At 39.4% G+C, this 12,490-nt stretch overlaps 1 long non-coding RNA gene across 2 annotated transcripts in view; it reads right to left on the bottom strand.

Annotated features, from left to right (window-relative positions):
* The window catches only part of LOC120100931 (uncharacterized), a 113,285-nt gene that overhangs the window by 17,516 nt on the left and 83,279 nt on the right, over window positions 1–12,490 (bottom strand). The window contains exons 4-5 of one of the 2 annotated variants that reach the window (XR_010064399.1): window positions 12,330–12,409; window positions 1–12,185 (exon numbers count right to left, since the gene is read on the bottom strand). The exon at window positions 1–12,185 is cut by the window's left edge and continues 17,516 nt beyond it. This is a non-coding gene — a long non-coding RNA (uncharacterized LOC120100931). The other variant, XR_010064398.1, reaches the window with a different exon arrangement.

Here is a 12,490-nt window from a genome sequence, read left to right as displayed (position 1 = left end):
TATGAAACCTTGTCCCATGAACAAATTAACAAAGCTCAAAAACCAATCATAAAAGCTTTTAAGTATGCAGAGAACAGATGCAATTTTCATTTGACACATTGTACACAACTTCAGAGGTTTAAGAAGAGTCATGAGTATATGGTCAGCAGGTAAAGGTGCTTGTTTCCAGAGTTGTGGGCATTGATTTAATTCCCAGGATCCATGTGGTAAAAGGAGAATACTGACTGCCACAAGTTGTCCTATGATCTCCTCACATGTACTGCAGGGCAAATGCCCTCTACACACAATAAATGCAAAGGCAATTTAAATGTTTTTAAAGAATAGTCAAGAGTGTTATAGAAGAATAAGGAAGAATGATTCCTTTAGCGGTTATTCTCACAATATGACCATTAAAACAGCATTGTTGTGGTAACGTAATGTACCAAGAGAACCAATGCAAATTCAGTAACTTTCTACATTCGTGTGGCTGTATGACTAGGGAGGTAGTATAGGCTATGGGAATGCAAAGAAGTGGTTTCATTTGATAAACACACACATAAAATTAAAATTACACTAGTGGAGAACAAGGCTGTAAAGCAGTAAAAGTCAAGAAGTAAATTAAATATTTTGGAAAGAGTCAATGATTTATTAATCAGTACATATCATTAACATTACATTAAGGAAAAAATGATAATTGAAGAGCATTACAGTCCAGTTAGTAAGATTTACTATACTAATATGAAGTGTTAGATTAGACAGCTCAGTGGAATATTAGTACTTGCTGTACAAGCCTAACAGCATAAATTCAATCTCTGGGATGCACAGTCAAAGAATCTACTACTGAGTATTGTCCTCGGATGTGCCCATGTGTAACTTGGCTTGCACACATGCACACACCCACCACAGAAATATGCAGTAATAATGAATAAAATAAAATAATATTTAGTGACTTAAAGTATCATAAGTAGAATTCAAATCAAAACATGCATGTAAATGACATATACAAATGTGTAGATCAATTGCATCCAAATTCATCTAGGCTAGATGAAGAACATGTTCAAATCAATATGAAAACAATATAGTCCAGTAGGAAATGGGAAATTACTTCAATAGGCGGTTGGCAATTGTGCGTCTCCAAATGTCCAATGGTTGTGATTAATCCTCCAACTCCATTGTTTGTCAACTTAATGTAAGTCAGAGGCAGATTGTGGTCTTTTCTACCAGAGTAGAGACAGCAGAGACAATCCCCTCATTGGTGTGGCTACAGTGCAGGTGAAGCCAGCACAGTGCTAACAGGATACAAACTGGTGAGGGGATTTAGGACAAGCTGATTGAAGCAACACACGCACAATTGCACTCAGTATATATGTGGCAAAAATTAGCTCACGTGTACACTCATGCATTATCTCAAAGACAGTGTTCATTTTAACCAAAAGGAATGGAGGGGATTGAGAGCAGGGGGAGCAAATTTGTATGGATAGTAGAAGGAGTCAATCATTCACAGAAATTTAATAAAATACTTTAATGTTCTAAAGTCCTGAAAATAATTGAGCTGTTGTTATCTCCCCCAAAATGGATTATTATTTGATGTTAACTATGGGTGCCTCAGTAGAAAGAGAAGTTCATCAAAATACTCAACTTGCATTTCCCAAAGAAGCAGAGAGGTTCAGACTTCTTGGAAAAAAGACTGACCATGACTAGCTCACTCCGGCTACTTTTATTCAATCATTACACAAAATTAATTGGAGCTCTGAAAGGTTGCAACTACCAAAGTTATCCTGCCCTTGCTGTCAGGGAGAGCAGACAAGCCACAGTCCCTTATGACTATGGCTACTCAGAATCAAATCTAAGAACTTCAGGCTTACCAGGAGTATCTTAGGACCAAGGTGTGTGCAGCTAAAAGTTCTCATATTGCACCAAACACAGACTTTCTAAAGAGACAACAATTTCTTCAAGATTTACACAATCTCAAAACAATTTTTCAACCTCAACTGATTGACCCAAACATAGCAGAGGCTTGGCTTTCCTCAAAGCCAGACACAAAGGCTCTTACTATACATTTCATAAAGCCTTTACTTTACATATCACAGTAGATAATAACCAAAGATACAATATCTTGTAAAAGAAACCATAAAAACAATGAATACTACGTAACTATAAATAGTTAAACCAAGTAAACTTCCCTTTAGTTCTTGGGAAATGACTTCAATAGACTGGGGACACTATTTGTAAGCTACCAATTCCCAGGGCAGACTTCTCAGCTGCTTGTCTAGTAGAGGAATACAATGTTGAACAGCTCACATAAATATGTAACTCCAGCTCGAGGGGAATATTATTATATTACATGATATGTTATATATCATGTGATATTACAATATAATTATATATAATAATGTATATACATATAAATTAGAAATAAGAAAAATCATTGTAGATAGGCAATTAACCCATCTACAGTGAAATCAGTATGGATTTGTCTCAAAAACCATAATTAGAACTCGTTTACCTATTTTACCCAACCAAATAAAGTAGTTTTATGCATACTACGAACATATATATATATATATATATATATATATTGTGTTCAGCAGTGCAGAGGTAATTTTCGACTGCTGGTGCATATGGTGGTAGACGTTCTCAGTGCCTAGGAGTGCCAGCATTACTAGATGTCAATAGTTTTTTTTGAATTACCTGGTAACACCTATAAATAACCCCACTCCTACCCCTGCAAACACTTGTTTAGTCTCTGACCAGAGGTCTGAGATAATTGGCAAATTTGGAGAACGTAAGGATAGTTTGCAACTTATTTTAATGCTACATTCAGCAGGATTCCGTATACCATCTGCATTGTGAATGTAAACATTGCAGTAAGTCTCAACTGACCTGGACCCCTGAGATCTCTCAGACACTGAGCCACCAACCACGTAGCATATACCAGCTAATATGAGGCCCCTGACATATATGCCACATATACAGGGGAGGACTGCCTGGTCTGGCCTCAGTGAGAGGATGCACCTAACCCTTGAGAGACTTGAGGACCCAGGGAGTGGGGAGGAATGGTGGGGTGGGGGTGAGAGTTGAGGACATCCTCTTAGAGAAGGGGGGATGGTAAAGGAGGTATGGGATGGAGCGTGGTCACAGGGCAGACCAAGAAGGGAAGATTGTATTGTACAAAAGGATTAAAGCAAAATAAGACACAACAGAATCATTATTTCCAGCTTCTGAGATCCTACCTTCATTCATCATGTATTAGCTTGGGGACCCTGGCAGATTTTCTTATTATCTGACTGCCACATCTTCTTAATTTCAAAAACAGACATAGTTCAAAAACAGGATGAGAAGGCAGAATTTGGGAAAAGTTTCCAAGGAGTTATCTTTCTTTTAATTGGATATATTTCTTTATTTACATATCAAATGTTATTTCCTTTCCCGGTTTCCTGTCCATAAGCCCCCTCTACCATCCCCCTCCCCTCCCCTCACAAGGATGTAACCCCCTATCTACACCTCCCCCCTGACATTCCCCTGCCCTGGGGTCCAAAAGGAGTTACCTTGACTCTCAAGATGGAGACCAGAGCACGTTCAATTGCATAAGAAACTAAGGAAGGGAATGAGTTGGGATGGCATAGGTACTGGGGATCTAAGGGGTGGGCAAGGATCCCTGAGAGGGCTTGAAAATGACTTTGGGAAGGCAGTGTTGGAAGGAAAAGCTTATCCATTCATGGATCTCTGCTGTATAGCACCTAGCATAGACACATATTATGAATAAATTTGAAGAAATTGCAAAATATGAAGGTTGCAACCCAGTAGGTTAAAAAAACATGACACTTTAGCAAAAAGAAAGGGCAATAGGAGGAACACAGAACTAAGTAAAAAGAAGAAGGCAGATTCATAGAACGTTCTTAGAGCATTCATAAATGTTATCCTACCACATCTCCCTTTATCTTCAGTTATATTCCATTCAAGAGAAATAACTCAAGTTTTTATTTTCACTCTTGGTATATCACATGACAGAGAAAGCACCTCTCACTGTTTCAAATTGGTTATTACTGGATATTAACATTTTAAAAATAAACAGAAAAGATAAAATGATCTACAGGACACACTTTGCAACCCAGCAGAAAAATTAACATGCTAAACTTATCATACATGTGTAATATCTTGCTTTGACTCCTAGTGCCCTTAACAAGTGATAAACTTAAAAACATCCCCCACAAATAAGGAGGTAATTTTTATTCTAGTTAAAAGCCACAGCATGAGCTGCAAGAGTCCTTCCTGAGCTGTTTATAATTTGAATATATCGATGATTTATATATACCATGTAATGAATCAAAACGGTCATCAGGAGAGTGACCAGTAAATATTTAATGGCTTGGTGAACATCGGACCTATTATTTTAACTTGCTTCCATTACATGTAAAAAGAATATTGAAAAACAGTGGCATTTTCTGCTGAAGACATCATGTTTTAAAGCCTTACTGCTCATAAAAATTTTAACATTAATAGCAGCCTTATAAATTATTTCATCCTAATTTTACTAATGAGTTCAGGCTAGAGAGGGGTTAAGTGGCATTCCCGGTTGGATTGGCTTTTACCCCATTTATTTTTGTTGAGATCAGGCTTTGCTCCACTGTTACTTCATATTGTATAAAGTAAGTTTTTCTCAGGCTGTGCCTTGACCCAGGAGTCTCTATTTCACAAACAGCTTTTTGCTCCATTTTAGAGGTGGGCGGCTATGTCCCCTGGGTGTTACCATAAGCCACATTATCCATCGAACACCACTCAACCAGCTCTGGTTGAAAAAGTAGAAAGCTTGCCAGCTTTTATGTTTATGGAGGTTAATTGAGACTTTGAGGGTACATGGGCATCTTAACCATCAAAACAAGGAAACTAGACACAAGAACGCATATGTCTCATTAGACTAAGAAAATGCTGTATTTCCCTCACATGAACCCCATAAAATTATGGACATCTAGCAATGTGATGACAGGCCCTTGTACCAATCTGAGTTCTTTTTTCGACTGGCCTGGGTTATTAGTTATCTTATCAATACAGACTCTGTTGACGTTACCCACCAGCCTACTTCTAGGACCTTTGAATACTGCCTCTTATATTCATTCTGTAAGCCACATACATGCCTATAGATAAACTCTCATACTGATTCACTGCTGTGAGATGCATTATAAGAAATTCAATGTTAATACTTAAGTTTGAAATAAAAGAACCTTCATTTGCCTTAGCCAGATTACCAAGGTAGTGTGAAATTATCTAGCAAATGACTAGAGTTGAAACTAATGAAATTTGTGAATTTATTATTATTCAGTGAATACTGACATTGCAGAATGACACAGGTATGTCTCTCTGTGACATAAAGTACATGTGACAGCTTTCTCCCATGTTTCCTCCATTTCCCTCTGGTGTGTTATGATCTGACCTCTAGGACATTGTGGTCTAGCCTCTGGTGTGTTGTGGTCTAGCCCTTGCTTTATCTTTCCTCACTTCTGGAGTATAACAATCTCTCAATAACATATTTTACTTAAATTTTCAACTTAATCATGAAGAACTAGGTTCTACTTTAAGTTTGTTGTTTTTTTCTGTTTCATTTTGGAATATAGTAATTGGGAAGATTACTGCCCTGATAAGGAAGGTGTCTAAACACCAGCTCTATTCTTCATGAATACATATCCTGAAAGTTTTTCAAAAGACTATTTAAGATCATATAAGATTAGCCATAGTAATTATATTATGGGATAGAAAAACAAAATTGGTTCCAATTTCCTTTCCCAAACCTGTGTATGTCATTTATAGGGAGAATGGTCTGAATTGGATTTTCCTTGCCAGTCCTTAGCCCTGTGTCAAAATCTACGTCTTTCTCATGTAACTTCTGGCTCTAAGATTTGTAATGGCACAGCCCAACACTATCTTTTGAAAACATGTCTTCTGTGCTGCTTAACTCCTTATCAGCTCCATACAAACTCCTCTTGCAGAGGACTCATCACTGTCCGTGCTCACATTTCCAATGCTGGTAGAATCCGATCAGTTGTTCTCCACTGAGAGATCCATGTCTTCCGCAAACACTTGTTAAGAAATGGGGCTGTTCCTACCATCTTAACAAGCTCTGGGAATATTTTGGTGAGCACAGAAGGTAACACGTTCCTTTCCTTGCACAACATTGAGTCCAACAGGGAAGGCAGGTAATTAGATAACTGAGGTGATTGTGCTGCTTGTTCACGTCCACAAATTACAACATTTGAGGCAGTTCATAACTGGAACAACTGATACAAATTCCAACAGAAATCATTTTTTAAACGGGCATTGATGGATGAGTAGGTGTTTCCCTGGTACCACCAGCCAGCATCCAGCTTTAAAACTGTGTTTGGGAATTCTTCTTTACTTGCAATAAAATTACCCTGCGAAGAATATTTGTGAATGCATTCCGTTTAGAAACTAAGTTTTTAATTTGTTTGATGGTTGCTCCAGAACTTATTTGCAACATTTATCTCCGGAATTTCAGCAATGGAGTCTTAACATCTGGATTTCCTACGAATAGGTCACTCTTAGAATCACATGGATTAGTAGCATGTATGAGTTCATAGGCTTCCCGCCAGTCTTCGGGAGACAAGCTCTGGAGGACTAGAGACCATGCTCAAGTGAGGTTCCCCTCACTGACCCATACTGACGGTCATCAGGGTCTATGGATTCATGGTGTGACTAAATTCTATTCTCTAATTTTCTGCTAATTGCCTAAGAAATTCAGTGCATGTGCTTTGTAGCTGCCTGTACAGCAAAGGCTTACCTTCATTATGTCCCTATTGTATCACCTAAGGCTCTATGTTGGTGCACAAGCATTTCTGGGAACTAAAATGACACATGCCTAGGGCAATTGCCAGTTACTGCAACCGTCTGACTTGGGAGAAACAGGATTTAGAAAGGTCAGTGTTCAAAATTCCTGCTTCGCCTATTTGGAGTTGTGTATTCTTATCTAGGAAGAGAAAAGAATGGTTACTGTAAATGGCTTGCCTCTGGCCAACTAACAAAATTGGGGCAAAGTTTATCAAAGTCACTTAGAGTTTGGAGCCAAAAATCCAATGTTTTATTAACTAAATCTTTTTGGTTCCAAAACTTTATGCCTAAAACTGTTGCCTTATTTAGGATATGGCCAGCCTGTTAGAACATGATATCCAATGATCATTTGGTACATGTGAGAAGATTCGCCTTCACTTCTCTCTAATTCAGAGATCAAAATTGAGTATCTAGGTTGTGAGAACTCGTGTTCCATGGAGTTCTAGAAAGAGAAAATGTTGGCTTAAACTATTCGAATAGCTCGTCTACCCCACTTCTCCAGCACAGTTGGCTACTTTGGATAGTGAGTCACGTGGCTATAGGTTCCAGTTAGTTGGAAGAGAGGGAAGAGAGAAGCCCCAAGAAATGCCTACATCTCCTCCCTTCTTACTTCAGAAAGGAAAACGCAAACGTGGGGTAAAGTAAAATGTAGGGACTCAGAAATACAGTTCCGGAAGTGTAGCCTTATGCTCAGCGCCATGGCTATGGCGAATAAAGAGCAAATGCTGGTGTAAAACTAGGCTTCTGCATAAACGGACTTTAGAAACGCAAGCTGAACAAAAAGCTTTATCCAGAGGAAAAGGTTATTGGCTCTGCAAATGCATATGTAGTTTTTTGTGAGCATAGGAATTTATTGGTTTAATAAGAAATGAGGCATGTTCCCTTTGGGCAAACGTCGGGGTAATTTATTGCTGCCCAACAAATTACCTTACCTCTTAGACTCAAAGCAAGAGTTCACAAAGTTTCCCCTACAAGAAGAAAGCTGGCGTTTTTTAGGTTCTCCAGGCCATAGAGTCTTTGATTACTCAACTTTACCACTTTTGTGCAAAGTGAAATAGTTTACATAGCCTACAAATAAATACGTGAGTCTGTGTTCCCCAGATTCTTCATTGTTAAAACAATCGATGTCTAGGATTTGTTCCATGAGCTATAACTTGCCAGGTTCTGATGGAAAACAATTGCGCTATCTATTTTCATGAGTCTTTGGTAAGGTGGCATTAACTATTAGTGGACAGGCCATCTTAGCATATTTTAACCACTGTCATATGGCTAGTATTCGGCGCTGCTCCCTTATCGGACATGACAGGTCTCTCCTGTGCTGTCCCTTTTGCTTCCTGGAATGTAATTCAAGTTTCTTTTAAGTCAGGCCAGCAGATATGACAGCTCTGACAAACATCTGCCTTCATCATTCTTGCTAAAGTGATATTGGACAATGTATGGTGATTGGCAAAGCTCAAATTGAAGGGACAATGGGGAGGCGCAGGTGGGGTTTGGAGTAACATATGGCGAAAACCCAGCCAGGGAGAGGGACAGGGGAGTTCTACTCACTTCTATAAACGATCATACAAAGTCTCTTAAGTAATAAACAAAAATTTCACTTCAGTAGTCTTAATACTATACAATTCCATAACTAAGTTCTAAAAATAATTTTGACAGCAAAATTACCATCAGGGTTTGTAATCTATTGTGCAAAAAGAGAATTTAAATAAGCTATTTTTGCATGTTGTAAAAATTACACTGCTATAGCAGGAATAGAAGGAAGGATGGGAAGAAGAAATAGTCTCTGTGGAAGACAACCGAGATGAAAGAGGTTTTAGCTGGGCAAGTAAGTGAGGTGATTTACTGATGGTTTAATCTTTACTTAAATTCCTGATTTCCTGCAGAGCTTACTTTTAAAGGTTCACACTGTACATGCTGCCTGTCATCATAATAGAAACAGTGGCCTGTGTCTTAGAATATTCTATTAGAGCTTCCTGGACAGCAGTGCAAACAACTAACACCAGACCTCAGACTAACTTACTAAGGAGTATGAAGAACTGAAGCCATGGATTTACTCTAATTCTGAAGAATATACCAGGAAAATACCAAGAGGAGTGTGTGTGTGTGTGTGTGTGTGTGTGTGTGTGTGTGCGCGCATGCACAAGCACTCGCGCCTTCACACACTCGCACAATTGTTTACGTGTGTGTTTCGATGGTTCCTGTCAACTTTCTACAAACTAGAGTTATATTGGAAGAGAGAACCTCAAGTGAGAAATTACTTCCACCAGATCGCTTGTAGGAATGTCTGGAGAAGGGGGACATTTTCTTGATGAATGATTAATGTATCCTAATTGAATGCATATATACATACATGAATTTAATAGACAATTTAGTAATTGCACATTGCCTTTGGAACTTTCTAATAATGCTTAGAGGAAAACATCTCACCTGTAAAATCACCTGTAAAATGATTTTTACAAATCCCCTTCCCCTGGAATTGTGATGACCTAATTGAAATGCTTTCTCGTGCATTAGAATTGCAAACGTTGTTCACAGTTCTGTAGAACATGCTGAATTAAATTACCAGAGTTATGAGATTGATGTTTGCGACATACAGGAAACAGGAAACATACTATCTATTGAAAGGTCTGCAGAATTTTATGCAGACAGAACTGTCATTCTATCTGTTTCTCTTCCAATAAAGAAGGGAGGCCGGGAAAGGTTAGGTACATTGGCAGTCGCCAGCAGTTTGATGCTGAAGGAACACAGGACAAATAAAGCTCTGATTTGCCTAATTGGAATTGTCAGTTGTGATGGTCTGAATCACCTTGGCTGTGTGTGGTCCACGGCTGGGGTGTCGTGGGGCATGGGGTTAGGGTGATGATGCCCACAGTCAGTTCTTGTTAAGTAGAGGGGAAAAGCTCTGAGACTCCTGCCAAGATTCCATACACAGCAGAGAGGAGGGAGCAGGGGTGCAGGCTCTGAATTGTCTACAAAGATCATCTTCCACGACACTGTATGGTAATGACTTCCACATAGCTGTACCATTCCCATGGTGAAGTGCGACAACTTGAGAAGCATCTTCAGAGACAGAGGGGCCTCTTCGTTCTATCATGAAAATCAATTCCATAGCAGGACCATTATTTCAGAATTAATTAAATTATGATAAAGTCCCAGAAAGCAATTTATGAATCGTTTCTTGTGGCTTCCTTTCTCTCCTTTCCTCATTCTTGCAAGGCATTTTCCAGTTTGCTCAGTGGGAGCATTCATATCAACCTGACAAAGATCTTGAATGATCTGGCAGATTGGCCCTTGCATGAACCTGTGAGGAGGTCATCTTGATTAAGTTAACTAACATGTAGTAAATACTCACTGTCTGTGGGTGGCCCCAGTCCTAAGCAGGAGACCTTGGAGAAAGTGAATTCAGAATTAGTGTGCTTGCATTCATTGCTCTGTTCTGAATGCAAATGTGATTCATTCACTTCCTGCTGCTTCACTTCCCTGTCCTACTGGATTGTGCTTGGACTGTGAGCTGTAAGGCTGCATTTATTCCCTAAAGAACCTTGGAGAGGATATTTTACAACAGCGACAGGATATGACACCGAGACACTTAGCATTGCGTCTTACCCTTTTGTTGCGCTGTGACCCTTCATCTTCAAATCCTGTTCTCCAACAAATCTCTTTGCTTCCCCGTTTATCACTGTTTCCATATACTCACTCTTTTCTTTCTCTTACCTGTCATACAAACTCTCAGAGCTTCCTTCTGGTTCACCGGCATTGGGCACTAAATAGAATCCCTGTTACTAAAATAAAACAGGTTTACATTTTAAGAATGATTCACCCCAAGAATAGCAGAGTTGCAACAGCTGGAAATGGAGATAAAGTCTTACTTGGCAAATACTGGACAAATGCTTGATGAATTAAAAAAAAAAGTCCTTCAAACCATAGACTACAGGTGAATTAAATACAGAGGTCTGGCCAGAAGATTGATGCCTAAGACAGATATGATCCAGTTGCATTTGTAGCTAATGAAAAGAGAGAGAAAGGGAACTGGGTGGGAGAGGGCATAGGCAGGGGAATGTGAGGGGGTCAGGATCAGGTGTTTGGAGAGACAGAACAGAGGGTCAGAGGGACAGGAGAATGATTGGAAGCCTGCAACTGTCAAGAGTAGAGGTGGGAGGGATCTCTACAAAACCTAGTGACCTAGGATTGGGAAAACTCCCAGGAATCAATGCTGGTGACCTTAGCCAAGATGCCTAACAATGGGGACAGGAAACCAGGAAAGATCACCTTTTGTAGCCAGGCAGGAACCTCAGTGAGAGGATATGGACACCAACCCACCCACACAATTTTCTACCCCAAATTTCTTCTGCCTAACTGAAATGCAGGGTCAAAGATGAAGCAGAGAATGAAGAAATGGCCAACCAATAACTAACAGATTCAACTTTAAATCCATCTCACAGGCAAGCACCAATCCCTGATACTCTGTTATGCTCACAGCATAACAGTTTTCTGAGAGCTTCTAACCAGCAGCTGACTGAAACAGATGCAGATACCCAGAGCCAAACATTGGAAGGAGGTTGGGAACTCTTATGGAAGAGTTGGGGGAAGGATTGAAGTCCCTAAAGGCAACAGGAACTCCACGGGAAGCCCAATCAAATCAACTAACCTGGACCCTTGTGAGCTCTCAGAGACTGAGCCACCAACCAAAGAACATACATAGGCTGCCTTGTCTGACTGCAGTGGAAGAGGATGCCCCTAACCCTGCAGAGACTTAATGCACCAGGGTCGGGGGATACCCAGGGGTCCCACCCTCTCAGAGGAGAAAGGAGAAGGATCGGGGAAGGACTCTGTGAGAGTCGGACAGCATTTGGAATGTAAATAAATAAATGTTTTAAAAACTTAATAACCTGGGGAGAAAGTATATTTGATGAGGATGAGGCAAATTCTAATCAATTAGAAATAGATTTTCTGAGAGAAATAACAGCCTTTTTTCCCTCAGAAGAAGAGACAAAGTTGGGTGTGGGTACTTTCTTTACATAACATAGGATAGGTTGAGAATTTTAATTTTTGTTAAAATAACAAATATACAGTTAAGTACTATTTTCAACATGACCATAGACTTAACGAACAGCCAGTTTGTTATTTTTTCCTCAAGTAATCTTGTATGTATTTAGCTTAAAAAATAGGAGAAGCAACTCTGTGATATAGTTTATCTAACCAATCTGTTAGGGATGAACTCATGAATACATACATACCTGTGGTAAACCCAGAGGCAGGTTTCCATTGTCCCAGAGCAAGGGAGGAGTCAATGACCCCACTCACAATGTCTTCAAAGGGCTCGACTGAAATATGTGGACATCCAGCAAAATTACTCGCTCACACTTCTGTAGAAATGTGAAAGTAGAAATTAAATCATTTAAAAAACCTCACTGTTTATTTTCTTCCCATGTAAAGACAAAATAGGTGCCGTGAAATTCCTCATTGACAATGGACTGTTCCTACTGTGAAAACGTTAAAAAGTACCTTACCTTTTGTTTGATGTATCTTTTAATGGATCTGTGAAAAATGGGTGGGATCCCGGCTTTCAGTTGAGAATATTACTTTTATTCTGTGGTAAAGAGGAAGTAGCCAGTTAACTTAGTTGGCTATAGCAACGTTACATAGTGTATGTTAGAATTTCGAAAAGCCA

This window comes from Rattus norvegicus, chromosome 2 (assembly GCF_036323735.1).
Source record: "Rattus norvegicus strain BN/NHsdMcwi chromosome 2, GRCr8, whole genome shotgun sequence".
NCBI lineage: Eukaryota > Metazoa > Chordata > Mammalia > Rodentia > Muridae > Rattus > Rattus norvegicus.
The sequence above is the reverse complement of the archived record's forward strand: the minus strand, read 5'-3'. Positions and strand labels throughout refer to the sequence as shown.